General features: G+C 46.8%; 1 protein-coding gene across 4 annotated transcripts in view; it reads left to right on the top strand.

The window, feature by feature from the left end:
- Window positions 1–12,605, top strand: part of ZBTB7C (zinc finger and BTB domain containing 7C) — a 382,751-nt gene that overhangs the window by 68,773 nt on the left and 301,373 nt on the right. For 2 of the 4 annotated variants that reach the window (XM_024984588.2, XM_059881078.1), the window contains exon 2: window positions 12,089–12,159. The gene's annotated coding sequence lies outside the window, so the exon portion shown is untranslated. Of the gene's footprint in view, window positions 1–12,088; window positions 12,315–12,605 lie in introns of all 4 variants that reach the window. The other 2 variants (XM_024984587.2, XM_059881077.1) reach the window with 1 other exon arrangement.

Below are 12,605 nucleotides of genomic sequence, written 5' to 3'. Positions count from 1 at the left end.
ACTGAGGATCTGGGGGAGTGGGCATTTGAGAGTGTATAGAAGGTAAATTTTAAATTACACAAATGATAAAACTTCACCAAGAACATCTAGAAAATGACAAAGAAATGAAAATACATGTGGTTATAATCCCGTAACACAGCCTTCACTGTCCTGAGCCGTCATCCTACCATCAATTTTTTTAAATGTGCCTTTGGCAGAGTTGAAGATGTAGTGTGTGTGTGTGTGTGTGTGAGAATAATGGGCAGTCTGCTTTTTCAGTTAATATGTCATAGGCCTCTTTTGTGCTGCTGCATTATCTCAATAAACATCATTTTTATTGGTTGGGTAATGTCACATCATTTTGTAAAACTCTCTCCTCCTTTTCATCTTCTTGGTCTCCCTCATGCCATCTCTGTTAAAATTCTGCTCCTTCTCTGATTTGGATAACTGGCCTGCCTTGTCCCTGTCTCCATCCCCCCTACACACACATACACATACACACATACACAAACACACCAGGATTTCTTCCATACAGCCTTGCTAATCAAAGGGTGGTCCCAGACCAGTGGCATGGACATCCCCTGGGAGCTTGTTAGAAATACAGAATCTCAGACCTAAACTGGGACCCACCAAATCTGAACCTGCATCTCTATTCTGACAAGATCCCCAGGTGATTCCTAAGCACACTGAAGCTTGAGAAGCACTGAGCTGAAACACATTCCCCTGTTCCAGGACAGAATCCTGTCCAGATGTACAGCCTGCAGAGAGCTGGCCAAATGGAGAGGGGACAGGGAGTGAGTAGGGAAGGGTCAGGCGGACAGGTGGTGGGCAGCTGTGCACCAGGAATCTTAGAGAGATAGCAGGAAGGAAGGAGGCCTGTGAAAATCTATGCAAGATTGAAGATGCAAGATTGAAAATCGAGGGCTCAGTTGGCTAGGAGGGGCAGGAACACAGTGACCCGCCCCGGCTCACTCCTACTTGGTAGGTGAAGAAGCTGAGGCACAGAGAAGTGAAGCTGCTTGGCCACAGTCAGCAGTGAATAGGTGCTGGAGCTGGAAGACCAATCTCATTCCAGAGCCCACGCTCTTAACCGCCATGCAGTGCTGTGGAGGGTAAACGACAGGAGGAAGAAAAGAAGGAAAGCATGTTAAGCTCCCACAATGAGCTGGGTATTTTTTCACTTCCTTACATATAACGATCACGAAAGCCTTTGCTTTTTTAGACATTTGTTTATTTGTGGCGGCACTGGGTTTTCATTGCTGTGCATGGGGCTTTCTCGAGTTGTAGTGAGCAGGACTGTCTCGAGTTGCAGTGTGTGGGCTTCTCATTGCAGTGGCCTCTCTTGTTGCAGAGCCTGGGCTCTCGAGTGCTGGTTTCAGCAGTTGTGGAGCATGGGCTTAGTTGACCTACAGCATGTGGAATCTTCCTAGACCAGGGATGGAACCCATGTCCCCTACATTGGCAGGTGGATTCTTAACCACTGGATGACCAGGGAAGTCCCATTACAATAGCCTTTGGAGGTGGATATTCATATCCTATGTTACAGACGAGGAGGTCTGTTTGTACCAGTGGTGAACAATTCCTGAGTTCCCATGGTTACTAATAGCTGAAGTCAGGACTTGAGCCTAGGACATTTTGGGCCCCACTGTGAGACTTTTTCCAACTTGCATACGTCATCCACAAGGTGTGATACTGGTTTCTCCACTCAGAACAGCTTCTTTCCTTCCCTTTCTCTCTTGATCTTATTTTTTTAGATTTGATAAAAACTTAACTTAAAAAATATTTTATTGGAGTATAGATGATTTACAATGTTATGTCAGTTTCTTCTGTACAGCAAACTGAATCACATATACATCAGATCAGATCAGTCGCTCAGTTGTGTCCAACTCTTTGCGACCCCATGAATTGCAGCACGCCAGGCCTCCCTGTCCATCACCAACTCCCAGGGTTTACCCAAACTCATGTCCATCGAGTCGGTGATGCCATCCAGCCATCTCATCCTCTGTCGTCCCCTTCTCCTCCTGCCCCCAATCCCTCCCAGCATCAGAGTCTTTTCCAATGAGTCAACTCTTCACATGAGGTGGCCAAAGTACTGGAGTTTCAGCTTTAGCATCATTCCTTCCAAAGAAATCCCAGGGCTGATCTCCTTCAGAATGGACTGGTTGGATCTCCTTGCAGTCCAAGGGACTCTCAAGAGTCTTCTCCAACACCACGGTTCAAAAGCATCAATTCTTCGGCACTCAGCCTTCTTCACAGTCCAACTCTCACATCCATACATGACCACAGGAAAAACCATAGCCTTGACTAGACGAACCTTTGTTGGCAAAGTAATGTCTCTGCTTTTGAATATGCTATCTAGGTTGGTCATAACTTCCCTTCCAAGGAGCAAGCGTCTTTTAATTTCATGGCTGCAGTCACCATCTGTAGTGATTTTGGAGCCCAGAAAAATAAAGTCTGCCACTGTTTCCACTGTTTCCCCATCTATTTGCCATGAAGTGGTGGGACCAGATGCCATGATCTTCATTTTCTGAATGTTGAGCTTTAAACCAACTTTTTCACTCTCCACTTTCACTTTCATCAAGAGGCTGTTGAGTTCCTCTTCACTTTCTGCCATAAGGGTGGTGTCATCTGCATATCTGAGGTTATTGATATTTCTCCCGGCAATCTTGATTCCAGCTTGTGTTTCCTCCAGTCCAGCGTTTCTCATGATGTACTCTGCATATAAGTTAAATAAGCAGGGTGGCAATATACAGCCTTGACGAACTCCTTTTCCTATTTGGAACCAGTCTGTTGTTCCATGTCCAGTTCTAACTGTTGCTTCCTGACCTGCATACACATTTCTCAAGAGGCAGATCAGGTGTTCTGGTATTCCCATCACTTTCAGAATTTTCCACAGTTTATTGTGATCCACACAGTCAAAGGCTTTGGCATAGTCAATAAAGCAGAAATAGATGTCTTTCTGGAACTCTCTTGCTTCTTCTATGATCCAGCAGATGTTGGCAATTTGATCTCTGGTTCCTCTGTGTTTTCTAAAACCAGCTTGAACATCAGGAAGTTCACAGTTCACATATTGCTGAAGCCTGGCTTGGAGAATTTTGAGCATTACTTTACTAGCGTGTGAGATGAGTGCAATTGCGCGGTAGTTTGAGCATTCTTTGGCATTGCCTTTCTTTGGGATTGGAATGAAAACTGACCTTTTCCAGTCCTGTGGCCACTGCTGAATTTTCCAAATTTGCTGGCATATTGAGTGCAGCACTTTCACAGCATCATCTTTCAGGATTTGGAATAGCTCAACTGGAATTCCATCACCTCCACTAGCTTTGTTCATAGTGATGCTTTCTAAGGCCCACTTGACTTCACATTCCAGGATGTCTGACTCTAGGTCAGTGATCACACCATCGTGATTATCTGGGTCGTGAAGATCTTTTTTGTACAGTTCTTCTGTGTATTCTTGCCACCTTTTCTTAATATCTTCTGCTTCTGTTAGGTCCATACCATTTCTGTCCTTTATCGAGCTCATCTTTGCATGAAATGTTCCTTTGGTATCTCTGATTTTCTTGAAGAGATCCCTACTCTTTCCCATTCTGTTGTTTTCCTCTATTTCTTTGCACTGATTGCTGAAGAAGGCTTTCTTATCTCTTCTTGCTATTCTTTGGAACTCTGCATTCAGATGTTTATATCTTTCCTTTTCTCCTTTGCTTTTCACTTCTCTTCTTTTCACAGCTATTTGTAAGGCCTCCTCAGACAGCCACTTTGCTCTTTTGCATTTCTTTTCCATGGGGATGGTCTTGATCCCTGTCTCCTGTACAATGTCACGAACCTCATTCCATAGTTCCTCAGGCGCTCTAACTATCAGATCTAGGCCCTTAAATCTATTTCTCACTTCTACTGTATAATCATAAGGGATTTAATTTAGGTCATACCCGAATGGGCTAGTGGTTTTCCCTACTTTCTTCAATTTGAGTCTGAATTTGGCAATAAGGAGTTCATGGTCTGAGCCATAGTCAGCTCCTGGTCTTCTTTTTGCTGACTGTATAGAGCTTCTCCATCTTTGGCTGCAAAGAATATAATCAATCTGATTTTGGTGTTGACCATCTGGTGATGTCCATGTATAGAGTCTTCTCTTGTGTTGTTGGAAGAGGGTGTTTGTTATGACCAGTGCATTTTCTTGGCAAAACTCTATCAGTCTTTGCCCTGCTTCATTCCGTATTCCAAGGCCAAATTTACCTGTTACTCCAGATGTTTTTTGACTTCCTACTTTTGCATTCCAGTCCCCTATAATGAAAAGGACATCTTTTTTGGGTGTTAGTTCTAAAAGGTCTTGTAGGTCTTCATAGAACTGTTCAACTTCAGCTTCTTCAGCATTACTGGTTGGGGCATAGACTTGGATTACTGTGATATTGAATGGTTTGCCTTGGAAACGAACAGAGATCATTCTGTTGTTTTTGAGATTGCATCCAAGTACTGCATTATACATATATCCACTCTTTTTAAGATTGCTTTCCCATATATGTCATTACAGAGGATTGAATAGAGTTCTCTGTGCTATACAGTAGGTCCTTATTAGTTATCTATTTGGTATGTAGTAGGGTGTATATGGAGAAGGGAATGGCAACCCACTCCAGTACTCTAGCCTGGAAAATCCCATGGATGGAAGAGCCTGGTAGGCTGCATCCATGGGGTCGCACAGAGTCAGACACAACTGAAGCGACTTAGCAGCAGTAGCAACAGGGCATATACGGAGAAGGCGATGGCACCCCACTCCAGTACTCTTGCCTGAAAAATCCCATGGACGGAGGAGCCTGGTAGGCTGCAGTCCATGGTGTTGCGAAGAGTCAGACACGACTGAGCGACTTCACTTTCACTTTTCACTTTCATGCATTGGAGAAGGAAATGGCAACCCACTCCAGTGTTCTTGCCTGGAGGGTCCCAGGGACGGGGAGCCTGGTGGGCTGCCAGCTATGGGGTCGCACAGAGTCGGACACGACTGAGCGACTTAGCAGCAGCAGCAGCAGGGTATGTACATCTATCCCCCAGTCTCCAATCTCCCAATTTATCCCGCACCCCTGGTAACCTAAGTTTGTGTTCCACATCTGTGACTCTATTTCTGTTCTGTAAGTAAGTTCATTTGTACCATTTTAAAAAGCTTCTACATTTAAGTGATGTCTGACATTTGTCATTCTCTGTCTGACTTAACTCAGTATGACAATCTCTAGGTCCATCCATGTTGCTGAAAATGGCATTATTTTATTCTTTTTTATGGCTGAGTAATATTTCATTATGTATATGTACCCCATCTTCTTTTTCCATTCTTCTGTTGGTGGACATTTAGGTTTCTTCCATGTTCTGTGTTGTTGGTTATTGTAAATAGGGCTGCAGTGAACACTGGGGTACATGTATCTTTTCAAATTACAGTTTTCTCCAGATATTACACCCAGGAATGAAATTGCTGGACCACATGATAGCTCTATTTTTAGTTTTTAAGGACCTTTCATATTGTTCTCCGTAGCGGCTGTACCAATTTACATTCCCACCAACAGTGTAGCAAGGTTCCTTTTTCTCCACGTCCTCTCCAGTTGGTGGAGTTTTTGTTGGTAGAGTTTTTGATGATGGCCATTCTGACCAGTGTGAGGTGATACCTCACTGTAGGTTTGATTTGCATTTCTCTAATAATTCATGATTTTAAGCATCTTTTCATGTACTTTTTGGCCATCTGTATGTCTTCTTTGGAGAGATGTCTATTTAGTTCTTCTGCCTATTTTTTTGATTAGTTTTTTTTTTTTTTAATTGAGCTGCTTGAGCTGTTTGTATATTTTGGAGATTAATCCCTTATAGTTTCCTTCATTTGGAAATATTTTCTCCCAGTCTGTGGGCTGTCTTTTTGTTTTGTTTCTGGTTTCCTTCGCTGTACAAAAGCTCTTAAGTTTAGTTAGGTCCCTTTTGTTTATTTTTGTTTTTACTTTCATTACTTTAGAAGGTGGATAAAAAAAAGATCTTGCTTTGATTTATGTCAGAGAATGTTCTGCCTGTGTTTTCCTCTAAGAGTTTTATAATATCCAGCCTTACATTGAGGTCTTTAATCCATTTGGGGTTTATTTTTGTGTGTTGGGTTAGGGAGCAGTCTAATTTTAGTCTTTTATACGTCACTGTCCAGCACTGCTTACTGAAGACACTGTCTTTTCTCCATTGTATATTCTTGCCTCTTTTGTCAGGGATTAGGTGACCGTAGGGTTTACCTCTGGGCTCTCTGTCCTGTTCCAGCGATCTATATTTCTGTTTTTCTGCTAGCACCATACTGTCTTGATTACTGTAGCTTTGTGGTATAGTCTAAAGTCAGAGAGCCTGATTCCTCCAGCTCTGTTTTTCTTTCTCAAGATTGCTTGAAAAAGAAATCTTGGGGTCTTTTGTGTTTCCATACAAATTGTAACTTTTTTTTTTTTTTTGGGTTCTAATTCTGTGAAAAATGCCATTGGTAATTTAATGGGGTTGCATTGAATCTGAAGATTGCTTTGGGTAGTATAATCATCTTGACAATATTGATTCTTCTAATTCGAGAATATGGTATATCTCTCCATCTCTTTGTGTCATTTTTTATTTCTTTCCTCAGTTTCTTAGAGTTTTCTGAGTACAGTTCTCTTGCCTCTTTACATAGGTTTATTCCTAGTTATTTTATTCTTATGATGTGATGGTAAATAGGATTGTTTCCTTAATTTCTTTTTCTGATCTTTCATTGTTAGTGTATAGCAATACAAGAGATTTCTGTGTTTTAATTTTGTATCCTGCAATTTCACCAAATTCATTGAAAAGCTCTAATAGTTTTCTGGTAGCATCTTTAGAATTTTCTGTGTAGAGTATCATGTCATCTGCAAACAGTGACAGTTTTATTTCTCCTTTTCCAATTTGGATTTCTTTTGTCCCTTGATTTTAAAACTGCACCCCAGGCCAGGGGCACATTCCCCTTGCCTGTTCATGATGGGAACAAACACAGGGCAAGTTTTAGATGTTTTTCCAATCCTTAAACTTGTGAAATGCGTACAGCTAGAAGGTACCTGGTTGAGCATTTAATCCAACTGCCTCATTTTACAGTTAATGAAACTGTAGCCCAGAGAGTTCAAGTGGCTTATCTGAGGTCAGACAGCCATCAAGTTATAGACCTGAGACTCTCACTCATGCTCCATTTGTGACTCTGGGCTGAATTTGCCTCTGGTGCCCTGTGTGCTAAGGAGTCTGTTCACCACCCAGGCCGCCAGCACTGAGTTGTCATGTTGCTAGGTCAGTGTAAGTTCAGCCTTTAGCTTAGGCAGGAAGATGCAATAGATGAACCTCCATTAAAAAAAAAAAAAAAAAAAACGAAAGCTAACTAATAAAAATAATATCTGCTTGTTAAAAATCCAAGCAGCATGTCTGCAAACACTTAAAAGCACCCCTTCCCAGTCCTCCTCAGCCCACTCCCCAGGGGTAGTCACTTAGTGCTGCCTCCAATGGCTTCTTAATTTTCCTGCCAGCCCCTGGGTTTTGTAAGATCCATGCCACAGCAAGGCTATTTTTAACAAGCATCCTAGGCTTCAGGGGGTTGAGGAGAGGGAAAGAAAAAATATATTCTATTTGTGTATTTTTAATCCATGTGCATTTGAGCAAGCAGTGGCTTTCCTGTGCCTGCCGCCAAGGGTTTTGGGCAATTGATTAGGCTTTCTGGGTGCAGGGCAATCCTGTCTCTCCCCCTAACAAGGCTGGAAGACCAGGGAGAGGCTTAGGTGATATTTCTGGGACTGATGGCTGCCTCAGCTGGCCACCTCCTGCTCCTGCCTGCCCCCAGCCCCTCTCCTTCCCGGCAGCCTTGACAGCCCTGGCTGGGTCTCCCAGAGCAGTGGAGGCCTGGGAACCTGACTCTTTGTGCCAGCTCATATTTAGAAATGTCTCCAGCCAGAGGTTGGCATCTGTCCCGCTTGGGCTCTGGGCAGGGGGTACAGTCACATGTGCTGCCTTCGGGTGGGCAGATTCTGAGTGGGCAATGGCCTGCTCTGAATATAAACACACTCCTTTTATGCCGAGTAGCTGGCATCCGAGCCTGTGCTCCTGGGCACTGGGTGAAGGCGAAAGCTGGTAGCCGGATGGGCAACAAGGAGATGGAAGAAAGATGTCACAAGGCTTAACTGGGCAAAATGGTGGTGGGGGAGGAGTCTCAGCTCCCTCCCCCACCCCCTCCCCCCGACCCCCAGACCCTGTCTGTTTCCCACACTCCTTTTCCAGGCGCCCAAAACATTGCCTGAGTAGGGGCTCTGCAGCCCCACGGGGGTTGGGGGCAGAGTAGGCCAGACAGTGCCCCTCATCTGGGCCTTCCCTTCTGCCTTGTGAGTTCCCCAGTCTGTTGAGGGGTGATCCTGGGAGGCCGTGGGGATGGGGACCAAAGTGAGGCTGGACGTGGGGCCACCTGTGGGCTCCTTGTCGGTGAGCCACCAGCCCTTCAACCTCTCCAGACGGAGCCTGCAAAAACGTGGCCCCGGGTGACCGTGAACACTACAATTTCCTTCTCACCTGCTTTCTTTCCCATGATAGCGCATGACAATGTATGAGACAGACCGACCGAGCCAGTCTTAAATAGTGCCCCTTGGGTAATGACCAGTATGTGCCTCCAGTCTTAAATAGTGCCTTTGGGTAATGACCAGTATGTGCCTCCAGTCTTAAATAGTGCCCCTTGGGTAATGACCAGTATGTCTCAGTCCTGTCAAAGCTCTCCTTTCTTTTAAACAGGTCCTTTACGAAGGGGCATTCTGGTTCATTCACTGAGGTGCTTAATGAACACGGGTGAAGTGCTACCTGCAGCCCCCTCAGCGGCTGACAGGGGCTTTGAGACCTCCTTACACGGCCCCTCTCCACCCCTCTGCGGGCCCGCCCTGCGGACCATGGTGGCTTGCTTACCACATTCAGCTCTCTGAAGAGGAGTCTGCCTTCCTGCAGCTGAACCTGCAGAGAGAACACAAATGCAGCAGCAGGATTTCCCTCTTACATATATGTGTGCTCAGTCTCTTCAGTCGTGTCCGACTCTTTGTGAACCTATGGACTGTAGCCCACCACGCTGCTCTGTCCATGGGATTGTCCAGGCAAGAGTACTGGAGTGGGTCGCCATGCCCTTCTCCAGGGGATCTTCCCGACCCAGGGATCAAACCCTGCGTCTCTGATGCCAAGTTAGTGCCGAGTGTGGAAGCCCCTAGCGTCCCCCACCTCAACCTGCTCCATCCTTCCTTCCTCTTCCCACATCTCAGGGGAAGAGAGCTCCAAGCAGTGGTCAAGAAGGCTGAATAGACATTTTATTTATGTCTCCACAATAACTGAATGAATGAATGAGTGGATAAGCAAGTGAGCAAATGACTGGAGGAACAAATGGAAGCTCCATCTCTGCTCCAAAGGAACTTAGAATTCGAAGGGGAAGAACCACGCCTGCCTGTAGCACGGTAGCGCTGTGGAACTGAAGGGGTCCCTAGGGATTGGACTCACTCCCCTCTTTTTATGGGAAAGGAAGTACGGGGCTGCCATGCGGCAGACCTCGGAGGTCAGAGCTTGGCGAAATCACCCAGGGTGAGTGAGATCCGGAATCGAGCGCAAGGCTGCCCTACTTTCCCTCTGCTGCCGCCCTGAGTGTCCCTCGTCCTTGGGAAAAATTGCCTTTTCATATGGTTGGGAGGGGATGGTGCCATTTTTCTTTGAGGGTTAATTGTTTTGCTGACAGCACAGATAATTAGGAGTGAGAATCCCGGAGCGAGGGCGACAGCACCGTCTGCTGTGAATATGTTTCAGCCCCACCTTGCAGGAGGGCTCGAGAGGGCTCCTGTCCCCACCCTCCCACCCCCAGCAAAAACTGATGTGCTCTGGCTATTTGCTTCTGGAACTCCAGCCGCCAGGTGATCCTGTAGCCCGCTGGGCGAGCTGGTGACCAGCTTCAAAAGGGTGGGCTTCTCCCCCCTCCCCCAGGTCACGTGGTGTGTGTGCGCAGTAGGGCTCACTTCTTACTAGGTAGAACAAGGACCCCACCCCTGCCTCGGGCTGCTAGAGACACAGAGCAGTACCCCCAGGAGATGACTTTCTGTTCTTCCTGTAGCCTGATCTCTTGAGTTCTGGTTCGCTGCTGAGGAAGGTGGGCATGTGGGTCTGCTGTGGGCTCATGGCTGACACTGGTGTTTGGGCCATTTTTTTCTGTTTAATTCCATGGATTTGCCACCTATCCTGGGTTTTCTGGCCTTTGACTGTGCTGCTTGTTCTAGAAGGAGCTCAAACTGCCTTCTGTTGCCAGATAGCAATTCCCTAGGTGTGACTTCTCCAGGAGAAACAGAGTAGCTTTGGCATCAAGCTGAGAATCCCATCATCCAGGAGCATCTGAGATCTTTCTTTGTAGGGGCTGGAACTTCGGGTAGTGTTTTTTATTTTTCTTTCCATTTTCATTATTTAGGAGTATATCACATAAACAAAAGAGCATTGACCTGTATATATGCTTTTTGAAGGTAATACCAATAACTGCTTAGTTCTTTCAAAGGGGCGTCTTACCCCCGGTGCTGCCTTGCGCAGAAATGCCTGGGGGCAGAGCTGTAGAGTTGGGTCCCCTGGAGTCTCAAGGCTGGCACTCTGCCCCTCCTCCACCCCCAGCTGTGGCTATTTATCACAGCAGCTTCCTCTTCGCCTGAGCTGCTCCTGTCAGCTCGGAGCCCCCACATTCCTTCCTTCCCTATTTATCACTCTGTGCTGTCTTCACCTAGATCCTCCTCTTAGGAGAGAGACTACGGCCTGACCCTACTCCTGTATTCGTCTCTTCTCCCCATGCCCCACACCTTTGTTCCCCTCCCCCTCCCCACTCCTACTGACCCCCGCCCCCTGACACGGTAGGAAATTAACTCAGGTCTTAGGAGCTTGCTGGAAAGAATGATAACTGGGAGTCAGCAATTCTAGCCTTGACTCTTTTGCTATCGTCCTGTGTGATCTTTAGTGAGATGCTCAGCCTTTCTGTGCCTTTGTTTCCTTATCTCCAAAGTAACCTTTAAAGAGGATCCCTTCACATCACTACTGTGAAACCAAACGGGTGTCGTGGATGCAAAAGCAGCTGGCAGGGTATAAATTATGATACGTGTGTAAGACGTTGTTGTCGTTAGGCTGAGAGCATCCCAGGGACTCCAGGGCCCTGCCTTCCTACCCTCATCCCTGTCCATGGTGCTTCCTCTTACCCGCAGCGCTGGTGGCCCTGGCGGATGCTCTTCACCCGCTGCAGCCCCTTCTCCGCAGTGGGTCCACTGAGGCCCAGAGGAGCCCAAGGTTGGCGTGGAGCTCAGAGTCACAGCACCCCTAGGAGTTGGAGTCCATCCCTGGTCAGAGGTGCAGGGATACAGACAGTGTGGCCCGTCTCCAGAGCCCAGAAGGTCTGCATGCCAGGGCATGGCTGCTTCTAGCTGGAGGCTCTGACCACTTGCCCCCACCCCCTATCCCAGAGGGTGAGCTGTGGTCTTGGTTATGAAATGTGGTCACTCAGTGGGGCAGTATCTGTGTCCCTCTGCAGCGAGGTTTGCAGAGTACCCTCGTCTCTCACTCTGAGTGAAGGGCAGTGAAAGGAGGCTGCAGGTGGGTGGCCTTTCTGGAGCCCCAAACCCACAGCACACTGGAAGCCACCCAGGGACCTGGGCTACAAGAGTTGAAGAATATCCCCAGTAGGCATGGCCTTGTTCTTTGTGGGTTTCATTGGTGGAGGGAAGACACCCAGGTCCTTCTTTCTGGGGCAGTCTGAACTCTGGGGATGAGCTGAACTCTGAATGGTGGGTAGAATGAGTGACTGAGAGGTGGTCTTTCGGGCAGGTGAAATAAACTATGCAGAGGTAAGAAGATTAAGAACAAACGTGTGTGTGTTTGGAGGGAGGCATGCATGCAGAAGGCTGAGGGTAGGGTTGGTGGGTGGGACATCGGCAGTGAAGACCCTAGCTGAGGTAGTCTATATAGTCACCTGGAGTTATAAGACCTAATAATAAAAGAGAGAGAGAGAAAAAAAAAAAGATGGCTGGAAAGTTCTAGAACAGCTAGGACTTGAACCTGTGTCTCTGGCCCAGGAGTCATCGGGCCTCTGTTCTTCCTGCAGGTCTCACTCTGAAGCAGCAGGGCACTCGGAAGGCCACACCACCTCCAAGAAGCAGGCCCAGCCAGGAGAAGGTAAGAGATGGCGTGGAGCCCTCCAGAGCCTGCAGCGTGAGCACCATCTGCAGCGCGTTGGACCTGGAGCCTCCAAGGCAGGACTGCTTCACTGGGGAGACTCAAGAGGAATTGATACTTCGGCCCCCAGTGACATGTACACGGTGTAATGACAGGTAATGAACCTGAGGTTCATCAATCCTTTCTGAATGATGTGGCAGGTAGGAGAATATATCAGCCTGGAGTAGACATACAATGTCAACTCTTGGGAAGATAACTATGCAAACAGAGCAGAGTAAGGCCTGATAAGATGATAGATGGATGCTTTATAGTTATTAGTTTCTGCCCCAAGCGCTTGCTGGAGTTAGCACCAGAAGATTTAGCATCAGGCAGGTTCACTTACTCTACCTTGTAGGAAGGCATGATGCCATTATGGATGTATCACCTCCTGTTTTAAGACCTCAGAG

The sequence above is a fragment of the Bos taurus genome, chromosome 24, assembly GCF_002263795.3.
Source record: "Bos taurus isolate L1 Dominette 01449 registration number 42190680 breed Hereford chromosome 24, ARS-UCD2.0, whole genome shotgun sequence".
In the NCBI taxonomy this organism is placed as follows: domain Eukaryota; kingdom Metazoa; phylum Chordata; class Mammalia; order Artiodactyla; family Bovidae; genus Bos; species Bos taurus.
The sequence above is the reverse complement of the archived record's forward strand: the minus strand, read 5'-3'. Positions and strand labels throughout refer to the sequence as shown.